The sequence below is a fragment of the Macrobrachium nipponense genome, chromosome 4 (genome assembly GCF_015104395.2).
Source record: "Macrobrachium nipponense isolate FS-2020 chromosome 4, ASM1510439v2, whole genome shotgun sequence".
In the NCBI taxonomy this organism is placed as follows: domain Eukaryota; kingdom Metazoa; phylum Arthropoda; class Malacostraca; order Decapoda; family Palaemonidae; genus Macrobrachium; species Macrobrachium nipponense.
This window is the reverse complement of record NC_061100.1, coordinates 131632429-131655979: the sequence shown is the minus strand read 5'-3', so window position 1 is coordinate 131655979 and position 23551 is coordinate 131632429. Positions and strand designations below refer to the sequence as shown.

General features: G+C 37.7%; 1 long non-coding RNA gene across 2 annotated transcripts in view; it reads right to left on the bottom strand.

The window, feature by feature from the left end:
• LOC135211176 (uncharacterized) overlaps window positions 1-23551 on the bottom strand; it is a 147368-nt gene that overhangs the window by 119644 nt on the left and 4173 nt on the right. For both annotated transcript variants that reach the window (XR_010313631.1, XR_010313632.1), the window contains exon 2: window positions 6761-6809. This is a non-coding gene — a long non-coding RNA (uncharacterized LOC135211176). The remainder of the gene's footprint in view (window positions 1-6760; window positions 6810-23551) is intronic.

The following is a 23551-nucleotide window of genomic DNA, read 5'->3' as shown; positions in this document are numbered from 1 at the left end:
TGTGGTTTATCTGGACTTTGCAAAAGCTTTTGACAAAGTAGACCATAATATATTAGCAAAGAAAATTAGAAAACTCAATATCGTAGATAAAGTAGGAAGATGGTTAAAAGAATTTTTACACAACGAAAACAGATAGTTATTGCAAACGATGAGAAATCGGATGAAACCAAGGTAATCTCGTGTGCCACAAGGTACGGTGCTAGCTGCAATATTGTTTGTTATTATGATTGAAGACATAGACCAAGTAATGTTAAGGATTCGGTAGTGAGTAGTTTCGCTGATGACACAAGAATATAAGTAGAGAAATTACTTGTGATGAAGATAGGAACGAGCTCTACAAAGAGACCTTAACAAAGTATATGATTGGGCAGAGGTAAATAGGATGGTATTTAACTCTGATAAATTTGAATCAATAAATTATGGAGACAGAGAAGGAAAGCTATATGCATATAGGGGACCTAATAATGAGACAATCACAAATAAGGAAGCAGTTAAAGACCTTGGTGTGATGATGAATGAATAGGAACATGTTATGCAATGATCAAAATAGCCATTCTGTTGGCAAAAACTGTAAAGCAAAAATGGGAATGTTGTTACGGCACTTCAAACAAGAAAAGTGAACACATGATTATGCTTTATAAAAACATATGTTCGTAGTCCACTTGAATATTGCAATATGATATGGTACCCACACTATCAAAGGATATTGCACAAAATAGAGAGTGTACAAAGGTCCTTTACAGCTAGAATAGAAGAAGTTAAGGACCTAGACTACTGGGAAAGACTACAATCCTTAAAATTATATAGTCTAGAAAGGAGAAGAGAACGCTACATGATAATTCAGGCATGGAAACAGATAGAAGGAATAACAGAAAATATCATGGAACTAAAAATATCAGAAAGAGCAAGCAGAGGTAGATTAATAGTGCCCAAAAACCTAAAAAAAAAAATAACCAGGAAAATAAGGAAAGCACACAGAACATTAATCCACTACGCACCAGCATCGATAATGCAGCGTCTATTCAATGCGTTGCCAGCTCATCTGAGGAATATATCAGGAGTGAGCGTAGATGGTGTTTAAGAATAAGCTCGACAAATATCTAAACTGCATCCCAGACCATCCAAGATTGGAAGATGCAAAAAAATATACCGGAAGATGTACTAGCAACTCTCTGGTAGACATTAGAGGCGCCTCACACTGAGGGACCTGGGGCCAACCCGAACGAACTGAGAGGACTGTAAGGACTGTAAGGGGACACCTCTGTTATCACGCTCACTTGGCATGTAAACTCTCTCTCTCTCTCTCTCTCACACACAGAATTATGTCACTTCTGCTTACAGTGGTATCCTCTCCTTCTGCTGGTACCTCATGCTTCTATATAACAGATATACTAAGCTATAGAATGAAGATCAGCACAGAGGAAAATGTGTTATTTGATGGCTTGGCCATGCAGAGAGAAAGGGAGAGGTAAAGGCGTTGAGAGGGGTGTAGTAGTATGATTTGGAATAACAGGGAACAAAGAAGAAGGGGGAAACTTCAGAAAGGCTCCTGGCTACGGAGGTACAGAAGGGTCTGAGCGAAAAAGACTTTAGAAACCGTATGTACTTGGAGGGGTTTTTCGCACTACTGGAAGGAAATAGGCCTTAATCCCCGTTGGTGCGAGGACGGGAGTTGGGGGGGGGGGGGGGGGAGGTTAGTGCCGTCAGCACACCGCATGCAAGGTTTCCCTTCTTTACTGTCAGTTTCCGTTTCAAAGCTGAATGACATTATAGGTCCCAGCGCTTGGAATTTGGCCTAAATAATACATTCTATCTGTTAAACAGACCTTACGAAAATAAAGAATGTAAATATTGACTTTTCATCCTTATTTTTTCGTTTCGTATTTAAGCCTATACAGAACATTCATTCAAACTGCTTTAATCTTCAAAAAAAAAAAAAAAAAAAAAAAAAATGCAGCGCACTTGCGAAAGCAAGGACCGGATTGAGGGTCATATGCTTTCAAACATAAAAGCACTGACGACTAATTTCACGACGGGGGAGGGGAGTTCAGTGGGGCTGGGAGGTGGTTAGGATAAACAGAATTCTTTTTTTTTCCATAAGGTCATTAAGGGGATAAGCCTATAAAAGCTAAATCCTCTCCGATACAACAATGTCACAGCCGCGAATCACGCCCTGTTGTTCTAATGGGGTCAGGAGGCCATCAACGCGTGACAGCTGCACAAGAGACGTCATTAAAAGCTTCAGCGAGAAGGACAACAACACAGGACATCAATTTGTCCTGTGGGATAATGACAAGCGCTCGCCGCTTAAGGGACGCAGTGCTGTCGAAAGCTAGAACAAAATTATTATTATTATTATTATTATTATTATTATTATTGTTCCACATCAATGAAAAATGTTGCGAGTTCGTGTATATTTTAAAACCCATTTAAATTATACAGGAACTCGCAACATTTTTCATTATTGTGGACCTCTTAGAACATTATATATACTCTCGCGATAGAGGGTTTTTCCCAGCTGGAAAATTATTATTATTATTATTAATTGAAAATAAGACACGTTTATTTTGAAGAGAGGTTTCTCTATTCTTCTCATTACTGACTTTGCGTCTGTAAAGTTGGCTATTAAAACGCCAAATGTGGGATTCATGTCAAAAACGTGGTATTTGTCAAACTGAATATGTACAATATGCAGTACAAATTGGATCTTCAGCCTAATTGACAAAAGATACTAAATGGCTCATTATGGATTCCTCTTGCTCAGGAGCGTCTGCTCCTCTCTCTCTCTCTCTCTCTCTCTCTTCTCCTCTCTTCTTCTTGCAACGTTTCGTCCGTAAACCCAGACGGACATCGTCGGGCAGGTGTTGTGGGTATCTAGTCTGTTGCACAGCAGGGCGTTTTAATAGCCAACTTGAGTGCAGAAGAAGAGTCCGTAATAAGAAGAATAGAGAAACTTCTCTACAAAATAAACACGGCTGAAAGAGCCATAATTTCGATAAAACCTGTATTAATGAAGGTCTTCTTCCGGCATATTATTATCATTAATATTATTACTATTACTGAAGAGACGAACCCTATTCACATGCATGGAACAAGTCCACTGGCATGAAACTCAGTCTTCCAAAGGATGTGGTGTCCATTAGAAAGAAGTAACAGAGGGTAATTGGAAATGCAAAGAGCAAGACGAGTTCACTTATTAAAAAAGAAAGAACAAATTAAGAAAATAGCAGCATTGGCTTCGGAAAATCCATAAGAAAAAAAGCGTGAGTTCCAGTGGTATAATTTAATCGGCAGTCTGCCTCGGCAATTTGAACTGATTGATAGTTATATTAACTAGGGCAGAATGATTATTATTAATATTATTTTTCTTCATCCATTTATGTATGCATATCTCTATAGGCACAATTTCATAATTCAGTCTTCTCTCTCTCTCTCTCTCTCTCTCTCTCTGACATATTAATCTGAGAGTTGAAAACAACTGATGCTGCTACTACTGCTAGTAATGCTAATGTTATTACTATTAAACGAAATATAAATGAAAAAATTTCTATGGTAAACATAAGACATAACATTACCAAATCATCAACAGAGCAACCGTGGCAACAACAACAACCACGAAAGTAAAAACAACGCCTATCCCTTCATTCATCTTATGGAACGAAACAATGCGCCTAAATATATTAAAAAAAAAAAACGTGTTTCACATAATTTCTTTCGCTCACTCAGGGAGTAAGCCTACAGACTACTTTGTTTGTGTTGTTGTTGTTCTTGCTGGTGAATAAGAAAGATCTATAGAAGAGCCTAAAATGGTCTGAAAAGGGTGTTTCGCATTGAGTTAAAGTTAGAGGAATTTCAGGATACGATATCTATGATTTATTTATTAGAATGATAATGTAAAAATTAAGTAATGTACATGTTAAGCAGTAGAGAAAAACTATCTCTAATGTTAAACTACAGAAAAGTTATTTTTAATAAAACAAAGCATATTTCTTCGAATTTTCGTTGGTGGAACAAGCCTCAGGCTCTATTTGATCGCAGATTTTAGCACGTTTTAATTTACGTTAAACGTTACAAATATAATGTTTACAACTTACGCTTGAAGGAGGGAAAATGTTGCACGCATCCCGAGTAAGCTGGAGGTCGGATCACGCCTCGTTCTTAATGATTTTATCGAAGACCCCAAGTTCTTCACCCGGGATGACTGGCCCTCGGAAAGAACTTCTGGTCAGTGCCAGTACCCATGTGTTATTTTGCCGAGTACTCGAACTTTTTCTCTTCTTTTGAGTGCTCTTTATAGAATGAAGGGAAAGAGAGAGAGAGAGAGAGAGAGAGAGAGAGAGAGAGAGAGAGAGAGAGAGAGAGGAGGGGCGTTAACAACACACCCAGAAAAAAAGTTATAAAGGCCTCCATTTCTCTGCTATATTAAAATTTTTTGAAAAAAAAGTATATATACATATATATATATATATATATATATATATATATATATATATATAATATATATATATATGACCACAAGTAACACCGTGAAGATTGTATATCAAGAGCCAGCAGGAGGAAAAATGAAAAACAGCAGTACCTAGCGCTTTCGTGTATTCTTGACACACCTCATCAGGGTACAATATATAAAAGAATGAAAAATAGCTTCGAAATATCAAAAAGGTAAACATAAAAACAAAAAAGTAAAATACAGAACAATCAAACAGCCTAGTCAAGAAGCAAATGGTCCACAGCCTAGAATTACACTTAAAGGACAACAACAAATGGAAAGGAACTACTAAGAGTCAATTACATAGTCACGAAGTTGTCAACAATACATTTCGTAAGCCAGTTATCTAGTTTATATTGTCCGTTGCTAATATAAAAACACAATACATGACTTATATTTTATTATACTAGATTCTATAATATCTTTTAATAATGTCTCTACAAAATAAAATTTCCTTTGAATTGTTCCAATTAATTGCGTGATTAAAATTATTCATATGTAAAAAGAGAGCACTCGATGTACTTCCTACACGTACACAATATTTATGTTGATTTAATCTTGATGCCAGTAGTTTGCCACTTTGACCAATATATTTTTTATCACAATTGTGATAAAAAATATATTGGTCAAAGTGGCAAAACTACTGGCATCAAGATTAAATCAACATAAATATTGTGTACGTGTAGGAAGTACATCGAGTGCTCTCTTTTTACATATGAATAATTTTAATCTAACGCAATTAATTGGAACAATTCAAAGGAAATTTTATTTTGTAGAGACATTATTAAAAGAAAGAAATATTATAGAATCTAGTATAGTAAAATATAAGTCATGTAGTAGTTTTTTATATTCAGCAACGGACAATATAAACCTAGATAACTGGCTTACGAAATGTATTGTTGACAACTTCGTAACTATGTAATTGACTGCTTAGTAGTTCATTTTCCATTTTGTTGTTGTCCTTTAAGTGTAATCTAGGCTGTGGACCATTTGCTTCTTGACTAGGCGGTTTGATTGTTCTGTATTTTACTTTTTTGTTTTTATGTTTACCTTTGATATTTCGAAGCTATTTTTCATTCTTTTATATATTGTACCCTGATGAGGTGTGTCAAGAATACACGAAAGCGCTAGGTACTGCTGTTTTTCATTTTCCTGCTGGCTCTTGATATATATATATATATATATATATATATATATATATATATATATATAATATATATAATATATATTATATATATACAACACATACATACATATCTATATAATCACATAAACACACATAATATTTTATATATATATATGTATATATATATATATATATATATATATATACATACATATATCATATATATATATATATATATATATATATCATACACGCAGCAAAACTGCAGTTGCAGCTGCGGGAGCGAAAGCGAATAATGTTTTTATCACCGACATTTGGACAAACGAAATTAACTTATGAAGATAGTTTTGGCTAAAGTTTGGACGACAGTCTCGGTATTTTATCTTGGCTCTCTCTCTCTCTCTCTCTATCTCTCTCTCTCTCTCTCTCTCTCTCTCTCTCTCTCTCTCTCATCTAAAAGAACTTGGTTTCCAAAGAAGTTCTCTCTGTTTCGCTCTTTTTTTTTTATTTCCTCTCCTGCGCAGCTCAAGATCGGCGAGCCACTTCGGGCGACAAGACTGAGGACTCTCACTCGAACGACGAAAACAAAGACGACGAAAGAGCGAAGAAAGCTGATGATCGAAGGGAGGGGAAAGTTATGGAAAGGATATAAAGAATAAAACGAATGACTAACCGAAAAGGAAACGCGACGATTTTACGATAATTGTGACGTTGAAATATGCTGGCAGACAAGAGGAGCGAAGGGAAGCAAAATTCATAATAACTATTAATAATGAAAAGAGTGAAGGATGAAAGGGAAATGATTTTTGGGCAAGAAACAAAAAATGAGAGCAAAAGCAATAAAATGCGAATAAAAAAGAAATACAACTCATAGCCAACAAAGACTCAGAATAGGATTCAGAGAGAGAGAGAGAGAGAGAGAGAGAGGAGAGAGAGAGAGAGAGAGAGAGTTTTCTATCAGTGAAGATACAGAAGAGGTTAACGGTCAATAAATGACACAGGGAAGGTTTCATCGGGTCTAAAGATTCAACAACACGATCTCAAATATATATCCAGTTCACGCAATAAAAACAATAATAATGATAATAATGACCATATTATTTTTGTTATATTTAAAGAAATATCACAAATGAAGTAGTACTTACTTTTCTTCGCCATGAATTCATGTTTGAAAGTCCCCCATCTGCAGATCGCCTGTGAATGAAAGGCACAGAATTCAAAAAAATAAAATTTCCATAAAAATTTCGGTTGTGGTTCTAAGTTTTAACATTCTTCTAACTCAGAAACCGAATATTTAGATATGCTGACTTATCTTTCATTAAATAGGTTTGGTAAAATTCGAGATCTCAAATGTGTACCATTACATGCTTTGTAAACGAATTGGTCTTTCGAAAAAATGTTCAGAATGGAAGCTACTCAGTTTAAGAAGCACTTTCTCTCTCACTCTCTCTCTCTCCTAAGAGTAGGATGAATCGAAGACTATTTTGTACCAATGGGACATTTGTATCTTGAAATATATTATGCCGTCGCAAGGCATATGACTGCATATAACCTAATTTTACTGTGATACAGCAAAACATACTCGGCATTAACAAAACGTCCCTTGGTGAAATAAACGCATTCAGGGGAAAGTTAATGAATTTAGTGAGATATTGAGATATATCAGCAACGTGTTCTCTATTCCAAGACTGGTGTTAACTGCTGCTGAAGAGAACAGTCGCGAGCAACGAACGAAAACGACTGACGTTTAAGAGAACTACTGCTGTCCTGCAGGTCTCCCAGGATGTCGAACGAACTCATAACAGTAACCAAATTCCTTCGGCACTGCCAAAGAATTCGGGGACGAGAGAAGGAATATAAAGAAAACTTGAAACTCCTCCAGCCAGCCAAGCGCGGAATCTTTTCCCGCGCGATCTCAGTCCCATTCATATGCTTACTCTTTCAAGAATATCGCCCTGGAACGGAAGGGCGAGTGCGCTCATTTACGCGAACATCGCCTGTAAAGATCCCGTTAGGAACGGTAAAAGTTGCGCGTCCAGGCTTTCCAGGGATCCTGGAATTTCATGATACAGTCATCCGGTCGACACGCTGATCAAAGTCCCTTTTGGCCATCTGGTGAGTCCTACGGCACTGAATTACCCGAGGGCGGAAATGTAAAAGATTTTATCGGAGCAGTGGATTCCGGACAAAAGGGATAAAGGTAATCCACCTTATATATGTATTAGTGACACTTGTATTGCCTCCGAGCGAAAAGAAGTTGGTTCAGATAACAGCCGAGCGTTTTGTCTTAAGCGCAGCGTTTTAGAAGACATCGTTTTGCCAGAGTGATTCTCACAAGGGAAAATTTAAAATGTGATTGTCAGTATAACGGCGATGACGACTGGAATATAAAAGAATCACAGCTCTTCGAACGCGGGAAAATAAAGGCAATAAAAGATTTATCGTTTAATTTTCAAAAACACGTGTGTTAGACTTTCATGCATACTTAGTAGCATGGGATTTTATATGTCAACTTCCTCTTCGTAATCTCCACCAATCAACTACTTCAAGCACATGTGTTTCCATAACTTCAGTGCTTTCTTGTGCCCTCAGGCAGAAATTTCATAACATTAAAAGAAAAAAAAACAAAAAAACCTCGGCATTTTCTCGCTTTTCCTTCAATAACAGATAACGTTGAAGCAAATTGTTTGATCAAACTACTCTGTAATTTCCTTCTATCAGAAAAATCCCTTCTTCCCTACCAGAAACGACGTGTCATACCCTTGTGAGGCAATTACGTAACGTCCCCAGTATCCATTTTTTTCTTCTGAAGATTTTGGTGGAGGAGAGTTCTTTCAGAGTTCACAATCGAGCGTTAGGTTAACCTCAACTCTTCTTGTAACACAAACCACCTACAAAACTCTTTATAGTCTATCCTACAGATGACTCTTAAAACAGAATAGAATATAAAATTTATAGCTCAAAGGCCAAACGCTGGAACCTATAAGGTCCTTCAGCGCTGAAAAGGAAATTGAGAAAAACAGGTGGAAGATATCGCAGTTGCACTATGAAACAATTGTTAGGAGAGGGTAGAAAGTGAGATGGAAGAAAGAGAATACGAACAGAGGTACAGTAAAATGATTGAAAGGGGTTGCAGCTAGGGGCCGAAGGGATGCTGTAAAGGACCTTAAGTATTGCCTACAGTTACTGTGCACCAAATGAGGTGCACTGAAGGCACTACCCTCCTATAGGATAGAGTTGACTCATCACTTTTTTAATTCTACTTTGACTCATAAACTATATTTCTAGATATCTGTGCGAATCAGTAGCATTCATCCTTCCATGTTTGTAACGAGTTTCTTAATCGCTTTCGTTCACCCTCTAGAATAGAGCACCCACTGCAGTAATAACAATCATATATGTATATACTAGCTGACCAATCTGGCGCTGTCTGGGAAACTCTCTCTCTCTCTCTCTCCTCCTGCCTCCCCTCTACTCTCTCATTCCTGTCAAGATTGTTGCTTCAGTTACATTGTCAAGCATTTTTGACATTTTATATTTCACCACTTCTTACCCCTATTCCTATTGAGGCCGAACTTGGACTTGAAGGGCACCAGGAGTGTCTCTGTTCACACCAGTGATCTCAAAAACTATGGATTAGACGCCATTATACATCATTTTTGACATTTTATAGTTTACCCCTTCTCACCCCCCTTCCTATCGGAGCTGAACTTGGACTTAAAGGGCATTGGGAGTATCGAATATACATCTCAGCAACTTCAAAAGCTTTGGATTAGACACATATGTGTAGTTTTTGGTTATTTTAAGATGTCACCACCTTCTCACCCCTCTTTCCATTGAGGCTAATCCTGGACGTAAAGGACATCAGAAGTGTCACTATTCATCTCAGCGATCTTGAAACCCATAAATTAAACACTATCTGTCATTTTCAGTTATTTTTACGTGTCATCCCCTTCACTCCCTTTCTCACCCAGACCTCCTACTGGGGCTGAACTTGAACTTGAAGGTCATTGGGAGTGTCGCTATTAATCTCAGCAACTTAAAACTATGGAATAAACCCTGTTATCTGTCATTTTCTGTTATCTTTATATGTCACCAGTCTCCCACCCCGTTCTCAACACACCCCTTCCTATCAGGGCTAAACTTGGACTTAAAGGGTGTCGGATGTGTCACTGTTCACCTCAGCGACCTCAAAAACTATGGATTAGATACTAATATCTGCCAAATTTCTTTTTTTACATGTCGCCCACCCCCTTCCCACCCTTTCTCACCCCACTCCCTATCAGGGTGGAAAAAAGAATTAAAAGGGCAACAGGAGCATCACTATTCCTCTCAGCAACCCTGAAAACTATGGATTTGACACTAATATCTGTTGTTTTAGGTTATTTTTACATGTAACCACATTCCCACCCCTCTCCAGCCACCTCCCTATCAGGGCTGAACTTGGACTGAAAGGGCATTGGGAGTTTCACTATTCATCTCAGCAACCTCAAAAACTATGAATTAGACACTAATATGCATGTCACCCCCTTCTCACCCCTCTTCCCCCTCCTACCTATTGGGACTGAACTTGAACTTGAAGGGCATCAGGACTGTCACTATTCATCTCAGCAACCTCAAAAACTATGGATTAGTTACTAATATTTGTCATTTTCAGTTGTTTTTATTTTCACCCCTTTCCTACACCCCTCCCCACTCCCAGCCTTTGGTGCCAGTGATGTCTTACCCCCACAGTATAATTTCCCCAGTGCTTAGTTATGTGTATACCAAATTTGGTTTAAACTGTTGAATGCATGTAAAAGGGTATGTGGCACAAACACACACACATGCATCCAGATAAAAGAAAATAGTTTAATCTAATTTGCAAAGCTTCTTGTTGAATTAGGAGTTGTGAGGGAAATGAAAATTGACCATTTTTCTCACTCATAATGTTTGTATATGTGCACAAAAATCCACAGAATATATTTTACTTTTAAAAGCGATTTACCTTAAACATTAATAGCTTAGGGTTGTTTTCTCAAACCCTCCCTGACTCCAATCACCGATGGCGGAGGAGATGACCCGGCTGTCAAATCGTCTCGAGGAAATTTCTTTCACCTCCTTTCTTCTAATCAATCAAAATCTCATCTTCAATAAATGTCTTTTTGATTCCCCAAATATTTTTCTTCTTCTATCTTCCTCGCCATCCCCGTTTTCCCACAGCAGACTTCCCAAGAGATTTAAATTCTTCAGCGCCATTTCCTCACTTTCGTTTTTCTCTCAATTCGCCTCGAAATCGATTCTATGATTATTTTTCAGCGGCCGGAATTTCGTCTCAACAACTACTTCCTTCTCTTAGTTTTCGCTCTTCAATTTTCCCGCGATTCGTCTCGAAAACGATTCTAGGATTATTTTTCAGAAACTGGTTTTTTCGTAGTGCCGCCGCGCTTTAGTTCTTTTCGTTGACCGCCCTCCCCTCCCCCCGCCCCCACCAACCCTTCATTCTCATAGAAATCAAATCTGAGATAATTTTTCAGAAACTGGGCTTCCCTTTACTCGGTTTTTTTCCATCTGTCCACCAGCCTGTGGTGTTTGCGTTTGGTAACACTGCGTCCCGGGCTTTAGATAGTTACATTCAGCTTACATTCAAATATCCTATTTCGAATATTAACGGTGTAATTCGCATACAGTAAATTATTAAAACACTTTTCAGTTGCAAATGTACATCAAGATATCCTTTTATTTACCTAAAACTTACACATAGCGTAACTATCTAAAGCCCGGGACGCAGTGTTACCATACGCAAACACCACAGGCTGATGGACAGATGGAAAAAAAAACAGAGTATAGTGCCAACTCTCTTTCGTTCTTTTGCTTTCAGCCTAGTCCCGGGGATCGAAGAGTTCCCAATGAAGGGGGATTTTGTAGACGCTAGCCAAGGCGAATCTCGAAACGCCGAGCTGTAACCGACTGCGCAATATTCCGATCATGACTTGGAGGGACGTTATACCAAGTTCCTCGACAGCAGATATATACTGATCTGTATTTCTGTCCTAATCCACGATACAGTATCAGTGACGAGAAATGTATTGCACAAATTCCGTTCATTTTCAGTGTAAATGAGAAACGAGTAATAAATGCGCCGACGTCGACGTCTCTTCGGTGCAATCGAGTTTTCCGTACAACGTATAATCAAGTAAATTGAAAATAGATCAGCAGCCTTTCGGTGGTCTCGGTATAATGCTGTATGAGCCACGACCCATTAAACTTTAACCACGGCCCGGTGGTGGCCTGTCCTATAAAGTTACCGGACGCACGATTATAGTTAAATTTAACCTTACATAAATTGAAAACTAGAGGCTAGAGGGCTGCAATTTGGTCTGTTTGATGACTGGAGGGTGGATGATCAACATAATAATTTGCAGCCCTCTAGCCTCAGTGGTGTTTAAGTCCGAGGGCGGACAGAGAAAGTGCAGACGGACAAACAAAAGCCATCTCAGTCATTTTCTTTTACAGAAAACTAAAACTAAGGCATAACGAAGGAATATAAAGAAAACGTTTCAGCTCAATACAATTGGGATCTGTAATGAACGCAACATCATCGGGTTTGTTATGCTTAGAATAATCAGGACATACAATTTTTGTAATAATCATGTTAATAGTTTGGTGTAATGAACACCATTTTCATGAGATCGACTTGGTTCCATATATTAAACGTTTAATGTGAAGTCTACAAACGTTATAATGTCTGCATGTCGCATAACTCGAACGTTCGCAATTTCTGCACGTGATGCTGTACTTTCCACAACCCTTGAAATATATTACCGCTCATGTAATAGCTATCACAGGCATAAATTCAGCTACAGTTATCCGAAAAGACGAAGGATAGCCCTCATACTAATGACCATCCTCCTTGATTTCATACAAGGAAGAAATTAATATATGTTATAATGGTAACATTTTCATTCAAAACCCATTCTATTCACTTAACGTGTTTCAAGTATCTGAGATAACGCTATCAACAAGTAAAATAATAAGTAATATTAATTAGTGTCAATAGTGAACCAATAAAAAAGCCTTTATTCCCACTGAATATTAAAGGTAATAATAATAATAATAATAATAATAATAATAATAATAATAATAATAATAATAATATAAAAGATGCCCTTTTTCCCAATAACTTAAATTAAGCTATGATAATTGTTACAAGTATAAAACCATAACTTAAAAGAAAAAACTTCATGCATAACATTGGTTGATAATTCAAACGTTAAATAGTTTCTGCTTCTAAACCTGTGCTCATAATCCTTAAACTATAAGGTTAGTATCTAATAAATATTTCTAAGAGAACAAAATGCTAAAGACTATGGTGAACAAATCGTACGCTATCAAGTTACTTAGCCAGAGAAAAGGCGGGAATTGGTCAAGAGGAAATGAAGCTTCTCTGAAATTCCCGAGGAGTTTCGGTCTAGAAATCGGTTGTGGGGTGTGGGAGGGGATTCCACAGGAGCCTTGGCCTAGAAATCAGTGGTTGGGGAGTCGGGGGTCGGGATGGGGCTGGGGGAGGAGCATGATGAAGCTGCCTTAGAGGAAACCCCATTCGGTTCAAGTGTAGCGTTACGTTACGGTTGGAACTCAACTTTTCTCCGTCTAGGCTGATCTGATTGCTATTCTTGGTGGTCCCCGACCAGCGTTAGGCTCACTGTCCCCTCACTCTTACACTCCTCCTCCCCCACCTCCTCGTCCAACGTCTCTGTCCAGACTGAGATCTAGATTAGGAGAGATGGAGGAAGATAAGAAAAAGAGAAAAAAAATCGGGTGGAGGGAGAGGGTAAGGTTTGGTCGCTGGGTTGGACACGAGATGGACAGAAAAGTGCGGAGTGGGAATAAGTTTTAACTAGAACCGAAATTAAGTTTTTGCTTACGTTCCTCTTTCACTTATCTGGAAGATTTCCACCATGTTCGGATTCAGATATAAAATACAAATCGATTGAGAGAGAGATGAGATTTGAGAGAGAGAGGGAGAGGGGGGGAGAACGATAGAGACGAGAGAGAGAGAGAGAGAGAGAGAGAGAGAGAGAGAAGAGAGAGATTCTTCTAGCTCCAAAATGGTTGGGTACTGTGATACAAGAAAAAAAAACTAAAAGGAAAAAATCTTGTTTTGAATCTTGGCTAACTTTTTGAGGATTTTAGAAAACATAATTTTCACAGAATATAAATATATATATATATATATACTGGAGAAACACTGAATTATATTCCAGCTTCTCATTAGAAAGTACTGGAATCTTTCCAGAGGGACAGTCTTCGAACATAAGTTGTCTGAATGGCTGTCAAATCGTCGAGAAAAAGTATCATGATTATTTAGAAAATATTATAGTCGAACCAAAATGTCGTGGCGGATGACGACAGGTGTCATCAGAATGCTTCGTATTTGAATTTAAAAGTTTAGGTCTTATTCCCTTGTAGACAAAGGGAAAAATCTCATCGGTATATAAGTAAAGCCGGATTAAGTTCTGTACTGGATGGTGCGAGACCAGTCCCTCCACCCACTATTTCGTTTTTGTTTTTTTCCTTTATTAGAAAATATCATAAAATACATCTAGAGTACTGGTAGCTTCATGTGCCCAATCGTAAACTCTCGTCACATCGGTCAAGGTCTCATCCCAGTTTCTTCCGCTCTTTCCATTCTGTAGCAGGAAGAAGAACACGTCTGCAAGTACTTTCTTTACAGGGTGAGTCGAGTGAGTGGCAATGTACATAAATATACAAAACTCTGTTATATATAGAGGAAGATGAAAGACCAAACGAATTTTATGGCTGTATGATGACGAGTTAAGTCCTAATCATGCAAGCTGGAATTTCAATCATTTAAAGACGTGACCCCAACACCCGATAAAATCTTTCAGTAAGATCAACTAGGCAGTGCAATTAAAAGATTATGAAAGGTTATCTCTTTTCAAATTTCTACATCTGTATGCTGCAAAGGGTCAACCGTACCTTTTCTGTGTTTCTTTGATAGACTCGTTTTTTATGTTGAAGTATAGAAATGGTCTTTTCAAGATTCTAAGATCGCCGGGGTGGGGTCAGGAAAAGAATACAGCTCTGCCAGATCTATTTATCCTTTTAAATCTCCGCCTCGATGTTAATCCCTTGATTATGACTTTACCTGAGATCTGTCATTTACCGTACTTCGTTTTCTAAAGAAAGAAAGAGAAAATTCTGGTTGTTCCTAATGATTTTCCTTTATTTGTGTGTGTTTTTTTTTTTGGAAATACTATTCATAGATCTTGTAATAATGCCATAATTTCAAGCCATCTGATTATTGACCATATACAATTTTTTTCAGACACACAAAGGTTACTCGAGGTCGGGTTTTGAAGAAATGAAAACAAAATCCGAGAAAAATACGGACGAACACTTAGGTTTAAGTAGGTCGGTTTCCTTAAGGGTAAAATGACCAAAATGTTCTTAACTGCGAACGATATAGTCCGGGAAAAACCTTCTGTCACTCGCCACGACATTTTGGTTTGACTATAGTATTGGTAACTGTTAGAATTAACTTTGCATGATTGAATGAACATTATACTCTCTATTTAACTGTCTTTATACATGAATAATATACGTGTATATATATATATATATATATATATATATATGTATATATAAATAGTTTATGCGCATATACACATGTATGATGATACTTAAAGGAATATAATATATATACGTATATATATATATATTCACACTGTACAACTGTACAAGGCCCTAAAAGTTTGGAAGCTACACCCTCGCACTCTTAAAAAAGAGAGAGAGAAAAAAAACTAAAATTCGAAACAGAAGCTGTAGTTCGTAAGAAATAATTTTAAATGCACCAAAAATATTTACCGTAACTGTGTTGCAGGTTACAAAATAGAAAATAGGAAATGTAATCACGAAAAATTCTGGATTAACACCGCGATTTCACGACCCTCGTGGCTTCAGGCACGAGGATTTAATAACCACAGAGGCTTTGGAAAATCCGGGAGATTACAATACCGCACGGAATGAAGCCAAACTCTCTTTGATATTTCTCATCCGTCGATGATGGTTATTATACGCGAGAGAACGTTTCTGAGTCGCAGGGCAATGACGAGATCATTTCATGGAAAGAAAGTAATCTAATCATTTACCTTTTCTCGTTTCTTCATTATGAAAATGGGGAGATGGTGTTGTCCACTAGAGTCCATTTCGTCTCCTGTTTCAAGGCAAAATATTCGTCACGCAGCCTACAAAACCAGACTTGAAAGTCTACTATAGTGCGTTTACTTTTCTAAGATCGCTCGGGTGGGGCCAGGTAGAAAAGGCAGAGTTGTCATATCTACGGGTATGTAAGTCCCATTGAATGCTTCCCGCTGATATAATCCTTCTTAGGAGGATTCGCTTTAGACCTTGGGATTCAAGGGAAAGGGTTTGCTTCTTCCCTGTTAAGTCTTTTTATTTTTTTTTATTCCCGATTCTATTTACCTATTCCTTCTTTCTCTTTCTATAATTATAGATGCGTTGAGTGACCTGTTGGCTCCGGTGTTTGGACTTGAAACATAAATTCATAAGTCAATCGATCTATTATGCCCTTGGAAAAGACAACCACTCATTCCTTCTCTGCATAACATTTTTATCAAAATCATCCAAGTCAGTCACAGGACTCACTTTCTCTTTTCTTTTTTGAAACACTGGAGATTCCATTATATTTCCCGCCTCTCTTGCTTCTTAAGTCTACGCATGGTCATTTCTGACACTTTTGTTGCTTCAGATGTTCTCTGGATAGCCTTCGAAACATCAGTTACAGGACTTGCAAGATGTTTATATAAAAAAATGAAGTATTTCAGGAAATTATAGACTATTTCCTTGGCCTCAGGTGGTGGGTGAAGACGCTGACGGAAGTCACTTGGGCTGGGCTGTCCATACTTTTCACAGTGGGTGATCGAGTGCGAGTATCCTTTAATGATATTGACCATGACCTTTTAAATCCTCTTAAAAACCATAGGTCCCCTGAACTCAGATCTGGCATCGCCGCGGAAAAAAATATGCCATATCTTCATTTTCATAAATGAAACAGGTTTTAACGAAGAATATACGAAATAAGATATATTCAAAATATCTGATGCAAACATTTCAAGAAATGAAAACTATTTCAATAGACTCCATGAAGCTAATATGATTACCATAACATGAAAATTGGCACCGTATGGTATCTCTACAAGCCACACCACAATGATCTTAGAAAAGTAAACCCACTTTTTTTTATAGGACTGAAATATGACTACAGGCAAAACACAAACAAACCGGACATAAGAGAGATTTAGATCATCCCATTAACTGGAGTCAGGCAAGATCCTTAATGTCGTGTAGCGACACAGTTAAAAGGAATATTATTGAATCTTGTCTGATCGAGTCAAATAAAGAAAGTGTTCTAAATTTAAGTTGTAATTGAATATAAGCAACAAAATTAATATATTCAGTTTTATACATGTTTCTGGGCTTTGTATGGTTAAGCTTCCTTTTCTCTTATGGTTAAATCTATGTTCTAGTTTGTGACCGCGTGATGTCAGATTATCCTGGATTATCTCTTGTATTTTTACCCTTTTGAAAATTAACCATCTGTTATCCTTGATTTTTTTTTTTTTTTTGTGTGGATGATGCCTTTTTTCCAACGATATCTCATTTGTGCCTCGTTAATGTCTCATTAAAGACGAAAGCGCTCAGTACGGATTGATGGCAATCATTTTCCTGTGGGATTCACTCATATAATAAAGTCACGTGCTTCTACTGTGATTTTTAACTTGGGTTCTGTCAAACTCCAAGTTGATATATATAAATGTATATATATGTATATACACATGTATATATATACATAATACACAAACACACACACACACACACACATACATATATATATATATATATATATATATATATTATATATACATGTCAACTAGGAAATTGACAAACCCAAGTAAATCAAGAGTGAAGATAAATGCCAAAAAGATAGAATCCTTCGTCACGAACTACAGAATAACGTCAGCAAAAGAAACGAAAAATATATATTGCAACAATTTCGAAGGAGAAAAAGCTAAGAGTGGACGAGAATTGGCTACGAAGGACTTTTAAAAAATGCAGGAACGTGTTCGTGATGCTGCCTGCCAGGTGTCTTAGGGCGCAATTTTCCAGGCTAGCTAGGTACCTGCAAATTGCGCACGCGTGGTTGTGTGTTTGTACATGTATATAAACACACACACACACACACATATATATATATATATATATATATATATATATATATATATATATATAATATATATATATATGGTTCGTATGAAAAGTGAACGACTTTTAATCATAAAGTTAAGCTCTACGAGGAACTCTTATGAGAAAATGCATTGGTAAGAATAATTTTCCAACTGACATATTTGACAGAATACTTTAACTACCGATACCTTCGACGAGCTCACGTAATATATAAATAAAAATGATATTGTTTGAACACATATTTGGGTAAGCTTATTTCCTAAGTCTCAGTTAGGACACCAAAACAAAGGCCGCCTGGGTAGTAAAAGTATGATAATGTCGCAAAACTGCAAGAAGAAGAAGAAGAGTTCCGGTACAAAAAATTAAGCTTCTTTTCTCGGTAAGCGTTCATCGGACGTATCTTATTAACGTACAGATTTTGTTTTTATTAAAGAGGATATCCAAACCACCTTTTTTAACCGTTGGAAAAAAAAAAATAGGTTGTGCTATTAATTCGTATCAGAAATTATTCTGATTTATTCTTATGTAAAATATATATCAGATTTATTCTTATGTAAGATAAAATTGAGGCAAAAGGCCAAGCATTTGGACCTATGAGGTCATTCAGCCCTGACGTTCATTATTGGACGCGTGGGTTGCGTACTAGCTTATCAATCTGGTAGCCCGAGTTCGCTACCTGCTGCCGCCAATGCGGAACCAGAGGAATTTATCTCTGGTGATGGGATATTCAATTCTCGATATAATGTGGTTCCGACCCACAATAAGCTGTAGGTCCCTTTGCTAAGTAAATACAAATCTAATCCCTCGGGCCAGCTCTGGGAGAGCTGTTAATTAGCTGAGTGGTCTGGTTAAACTAAGATATACTTAACATTCGGCGCTGAAAAAGAAAGAGTTGAGTTAAAAGGTTTGAAAGGTGTAACAGGAGGAAAACCTAGCAGGTGCACTTCGAAGCAATTGTTAGGAGAGGGTGGACAGAAAGATGGAAGAATGGTAATATGAACAGGGGTAGAGTAAAAGGAATGGAAGGGGCTGCAGCTCTGGGCCGGGGGGAACGAACCAAAGAACCATCCACCTACGAGATTTTTTTAATTTTTAAAAAATATTAAAGAGCATATTCAGACCACCGCTTCTAACCCGTGATAGAAAGAAGAAGAAAAATAATAGGTAGTACCGTTAATCCTTATCAGAAATTATTATTATTATTACATCCTCCCATCCCAGTTTGACGTGCTGCGGATATTTAGAGGAAAAGTCTTCTCTCTCTCTCTTGGCCGTCGGGGGACCTGGAGATGTATTACTTATTGAACGGAGATACCCGATGCTACACTGAAAAACTAAGGAGCTTTCCGGCCGTCCCGTGATTTATATAAAACATATAACCAGCGGCGTAATCGTCTTAGGGGGGAGGCCGACTAATAATGCAAGCGATGGCGAGCTCCTAGGAGCAACGCTAATGCCTTTTCATACATTTTTTTTTTTTTTATTAGAGGTGATCTAAATCAGAGGTGACCTAGCTATGAGTTTTTTTTTCTCTTATTTGATTTTCCGTCTTTTCTGGAGATATAGTATATTATTTCGATTGATGACGGGACTTTCGGGAAATCGAAAATCACAGCTCATTATAAATGAATCCGGAGGCTTTGTTTATTTGTTTGTTTGTATGGCGTTTTTACGTTGCGTGGAACCAGTGGTTATTCAGCAACGGGACCAACGGCTTGACGTGACTTCCGAACCACGTTGAGAGTGAACTTCTATCACCAGAAATACACATCTCTCACCCCTCAATGGAATGCCCGATAATCGAACTCGCGCCTGCCGAGGTAGAAGGCCAAAAACATACCGATCACGCCACTGAGGCGCTTGGGCAGAATGTTTACGAACAGAGAAAAAACAATACAATTCTCCTTGTATTTAAATAATTTACTTACATTTTATCTATTTATTTATTAATCTGCTAATTTATTATCTATTTACCTAAAAACTGATCTCCTCCTTATGAATTTCCCGTTACCCACCATATTCTTTGGAAACTTTAATTTCAGGTCTGTGGTCACTATGGGCTTGTTTCATATGAATAGGGTTCATCTTCTCAATAATAATAATAATAATAATAATAATAATAATAATAATAATAATAATAATAATAATGTATGGTAAGAGCATCAAGGAAATAGATACCCTAATCCAGACTGTAAGGATTGTATCTGGGGACATCAGAATGGAGTTTGGAATAGAAAAATGCGCCTTAGTCAACCTACAAAAGGCAAAGTAACGAGAACTGAAGGGATAAAGCTACCAGATGGGAGCAACATCAAACACATAGATGAGACAGGATACAAATACCTGGGAATAATGGAAGGAGGAGATATAAAACACCAAGAGATGAAGGACACGATCAGGAAAGAATATATGCAGAGACTCAAGGCGATACTCAAGTCAAAACTCAACGCCGGAAATATGATAAAAGCCATAAACACATGGGCAGTGCCCAGTAATCAGCATACAGCGCAGGAATAGTGGTAAGGAATGGACGAAGGCAGAACTCCGCAACATAGATCAGAAAACCAGGAAACAAATGTCAATTCACAAAGCACTACACCCAAGAGCAAATACGGACAGACTATACATAACACGAAAGGAAGGAGGGAGAGGACTACTAAGTATAGAGGACTGCGTCAACATTGAAAACAGAGCACTGGGCAATATCTGAAAGCAGTGAAGACGAGTGGCTAAAGAGTGCATGGGAAGAAGGACTAATAAAAGTAGACGAAGACCCAGAAATATACAGACAGAGGAGAAAGACAGAAAGAACAGAGGACTGGCACAACAAACCAATGCACGGACAATACATGAGACAGACTAAAGAACTAGCCAGCGATGACAATTGGCAATGGCTACAGAGGGGAGAGCTAAAGAAGGAAACTGAAGGAATGATAACAGCGGCACAAGATCAGGCCCTAAGAACCAGATATGTTCAAAGTACGATAGACGGAAATAACATCTCTCCCATATGTAGGAAGTGCAATACGAAAAATGAAACCATAAACCACATAGCAAGTGAATGCCCGGCACTTGCACAGAACCAGTACAAAAAGAGGCATGATTCAGTGGCAAAAGCCCTCCACTGGAGCCTGTGCAAGAAACATCAGCTACCTTGCAGTAATAAGTGGTACGAGCACCAACCTGAGGGAGTGATAGAAAACGATCAGGCAAAGATCCTCTGGGACTATGGTATTCAGAACGGATAGGGTGATACGTGCAAATAGACCAGACGTGACGCTGATTGACAAAGTCAAGATGAAAGTATCACTCATTGATGTCGCAATACCATGGGACACCAGAGTTGAGAGAAAGAGAGGGAAAAAATGGATAAGTATCAAGATCTGAAAATAGAAATAAGAAGGATATGGGATATGCCAGTGGAAATCGTACCCATAATCATAGGAGCACTAGGCACGATCCCAAGATCCCTGAAAAGGAATCTAGAAAAACTAGAGGCTGAAGTAGCTCCAGGTCTCATGCAGAAGAGTGTGATCCTAGAAACGGCACACATAGTAAGAAAAGTGATGGACTCCTAAGGAGGCAGGATGTAACCCGGAACCCCACACTATAAATACCACCCAGTCGAATTGGAGGACTGTGATAGAGCAAAAAAAAAAAAAAAAAAAAAAAAAAAAAAAAAAAAAAAAAAAAATAATAATAATAATAATAACCGGACAGATTCCAAAGACCTTAAGGATATCAATAAAGATGGGAATGAAAAATTTATACTCAATATACATACATATATATATATATATATATATATATATATATATATATATATATATAATATATATATATATATATATACAATGAAAGAAAATGGGTTTCATGTACGTATTCATAGATAGCGTAATCAAGCTAAATGTTCAAAGGAATGGCAGCATAGGGTCAATTGGTTTTAATAAAATGGAAGTTTTCACAAATGGGAAATTATGCTGTTCTAAATCCAGCGATTGAACCCTTTAATAACACTTCTCAAAGGATGTTTAATATTAATTCATTAATATTTTGAAAAAAGGTACATGACGGCAAAGGTAAAATATTAAAAGAATATAGAAACTGAAATTTGAGTTTCCTGGATAACGCAAGCTACAAAACACATTTCATTCAATATATACACTTTCCACTTAATAATTTTTCACGTATTCTCAGGTTTCTTTGAATCGTGCTTTCTATTCTATTTATTTTGTTTACATTTACAGGATTATTTCCTATAAGTTTCCTGAGTATGAGAAACCGAGGAAGTCAGTGTTTGAAGCACAGTCGAATGGGTGCTACTCTTTCGCTTGTTATCTACGCGTCACCTCCTCCGAGGTGCTAGTACTAAACATCGTATGGTAAAGGTAAAGTAAACGGCCACACGAAGATATCGTTTATTACTATAATTTGTCGACCACACATTATAGAAATGGGTGTATATAATACTTTGATCCCCGAGGAGCTAGTGTTAAACACGGGGTCCCAAGAAGCTTCCGGCATGTTTGGTACTTACCACCTCAGAGTAAGTGACGCTTAGATAACAAACCAAGTATACTCATACCCGCATACGTGTTATAGAAAAATCTAACTTTAATTTAGGAACCTTACTCAATAGATGAAGAAACTTACAGAGCAAAACATTTAAAAGGTCACCGACCACATTTAAATCAAGTAAATAGGATGCAACACGTAAGTCTTTTCCCCATTAAAGTAAAGAAAGCCACTCGTACTACTCTCTTTCATGTACAGGTCTCTCAGGACTACATTTATGTCAAGCAAGATGGAAACGATACGAAAAGTCTTTTCCCTATTAAAAGAAAGCCACTCGTACTATCTTCTCTTTCATGTGGGTGTATCAACCAGAGGAACTAGCAGGCGCCAGACACTCCTCAGGTACAACGATGTGATGCTCTACTGCAACAGCTGTGAGTGATATCCAGCACCTTTTGGCGGTCTGGTTTTTCTTTTTCTTACTAACTCCCCCCCCCCCCCCCCCCCCCCCCCCCCCCCCCCCCCCCGTCTCTCTCTCTCTGATTCCCTCTCAAAGAAACTGGTGACCACAGTTTTTTGGAGTTTCTTCCCCTCTCTTTCTCTCTCTCCTTTCCTTCCGGCGTAGTAACGCCCTTGTATCAAGTTCTGGAAAGTCTATTGGCAAAGGTGACAGCTGAAGTTTGTTGAATGATAAAGTGGAAGTAACAATGATCCCATAATGGCCGCGCGGCGCGAAAGAGGCCGAAGGCGCCAGATGTGGATGAAAGGTCCCTTTGAGTTCCCTTCTTCTTCCAGAAAAGGAAAAAAGAGGAGGAAATATGAGGAGAAAAGTAAAGTCTGGTTCTAAATCGACCTAGATCTATATTTTTCTTTAGCAGTATGAGTATCTGGCTAGACCTATATCTATATTTTTCTGTAGCAGTGAGTACCTGGTTAGATAAGGAGCAGTAGTGGTCAACAGTTGAAATAAAGAGAAAGAGAAAGAAACCGGCTCTTGAAAGCTGATAGTAAATGAATTAGCTAGAAAACCTTAAGATAAGAATGGTAGTCTAAGTTACAATGGGTAAAGTAGTAGAAAAGTTAGAAAAATCAGGCACTGCAAGCAAAGGTTTGACAAAAAAAATTGTGAATGGAGTATAAAACGATGGTAT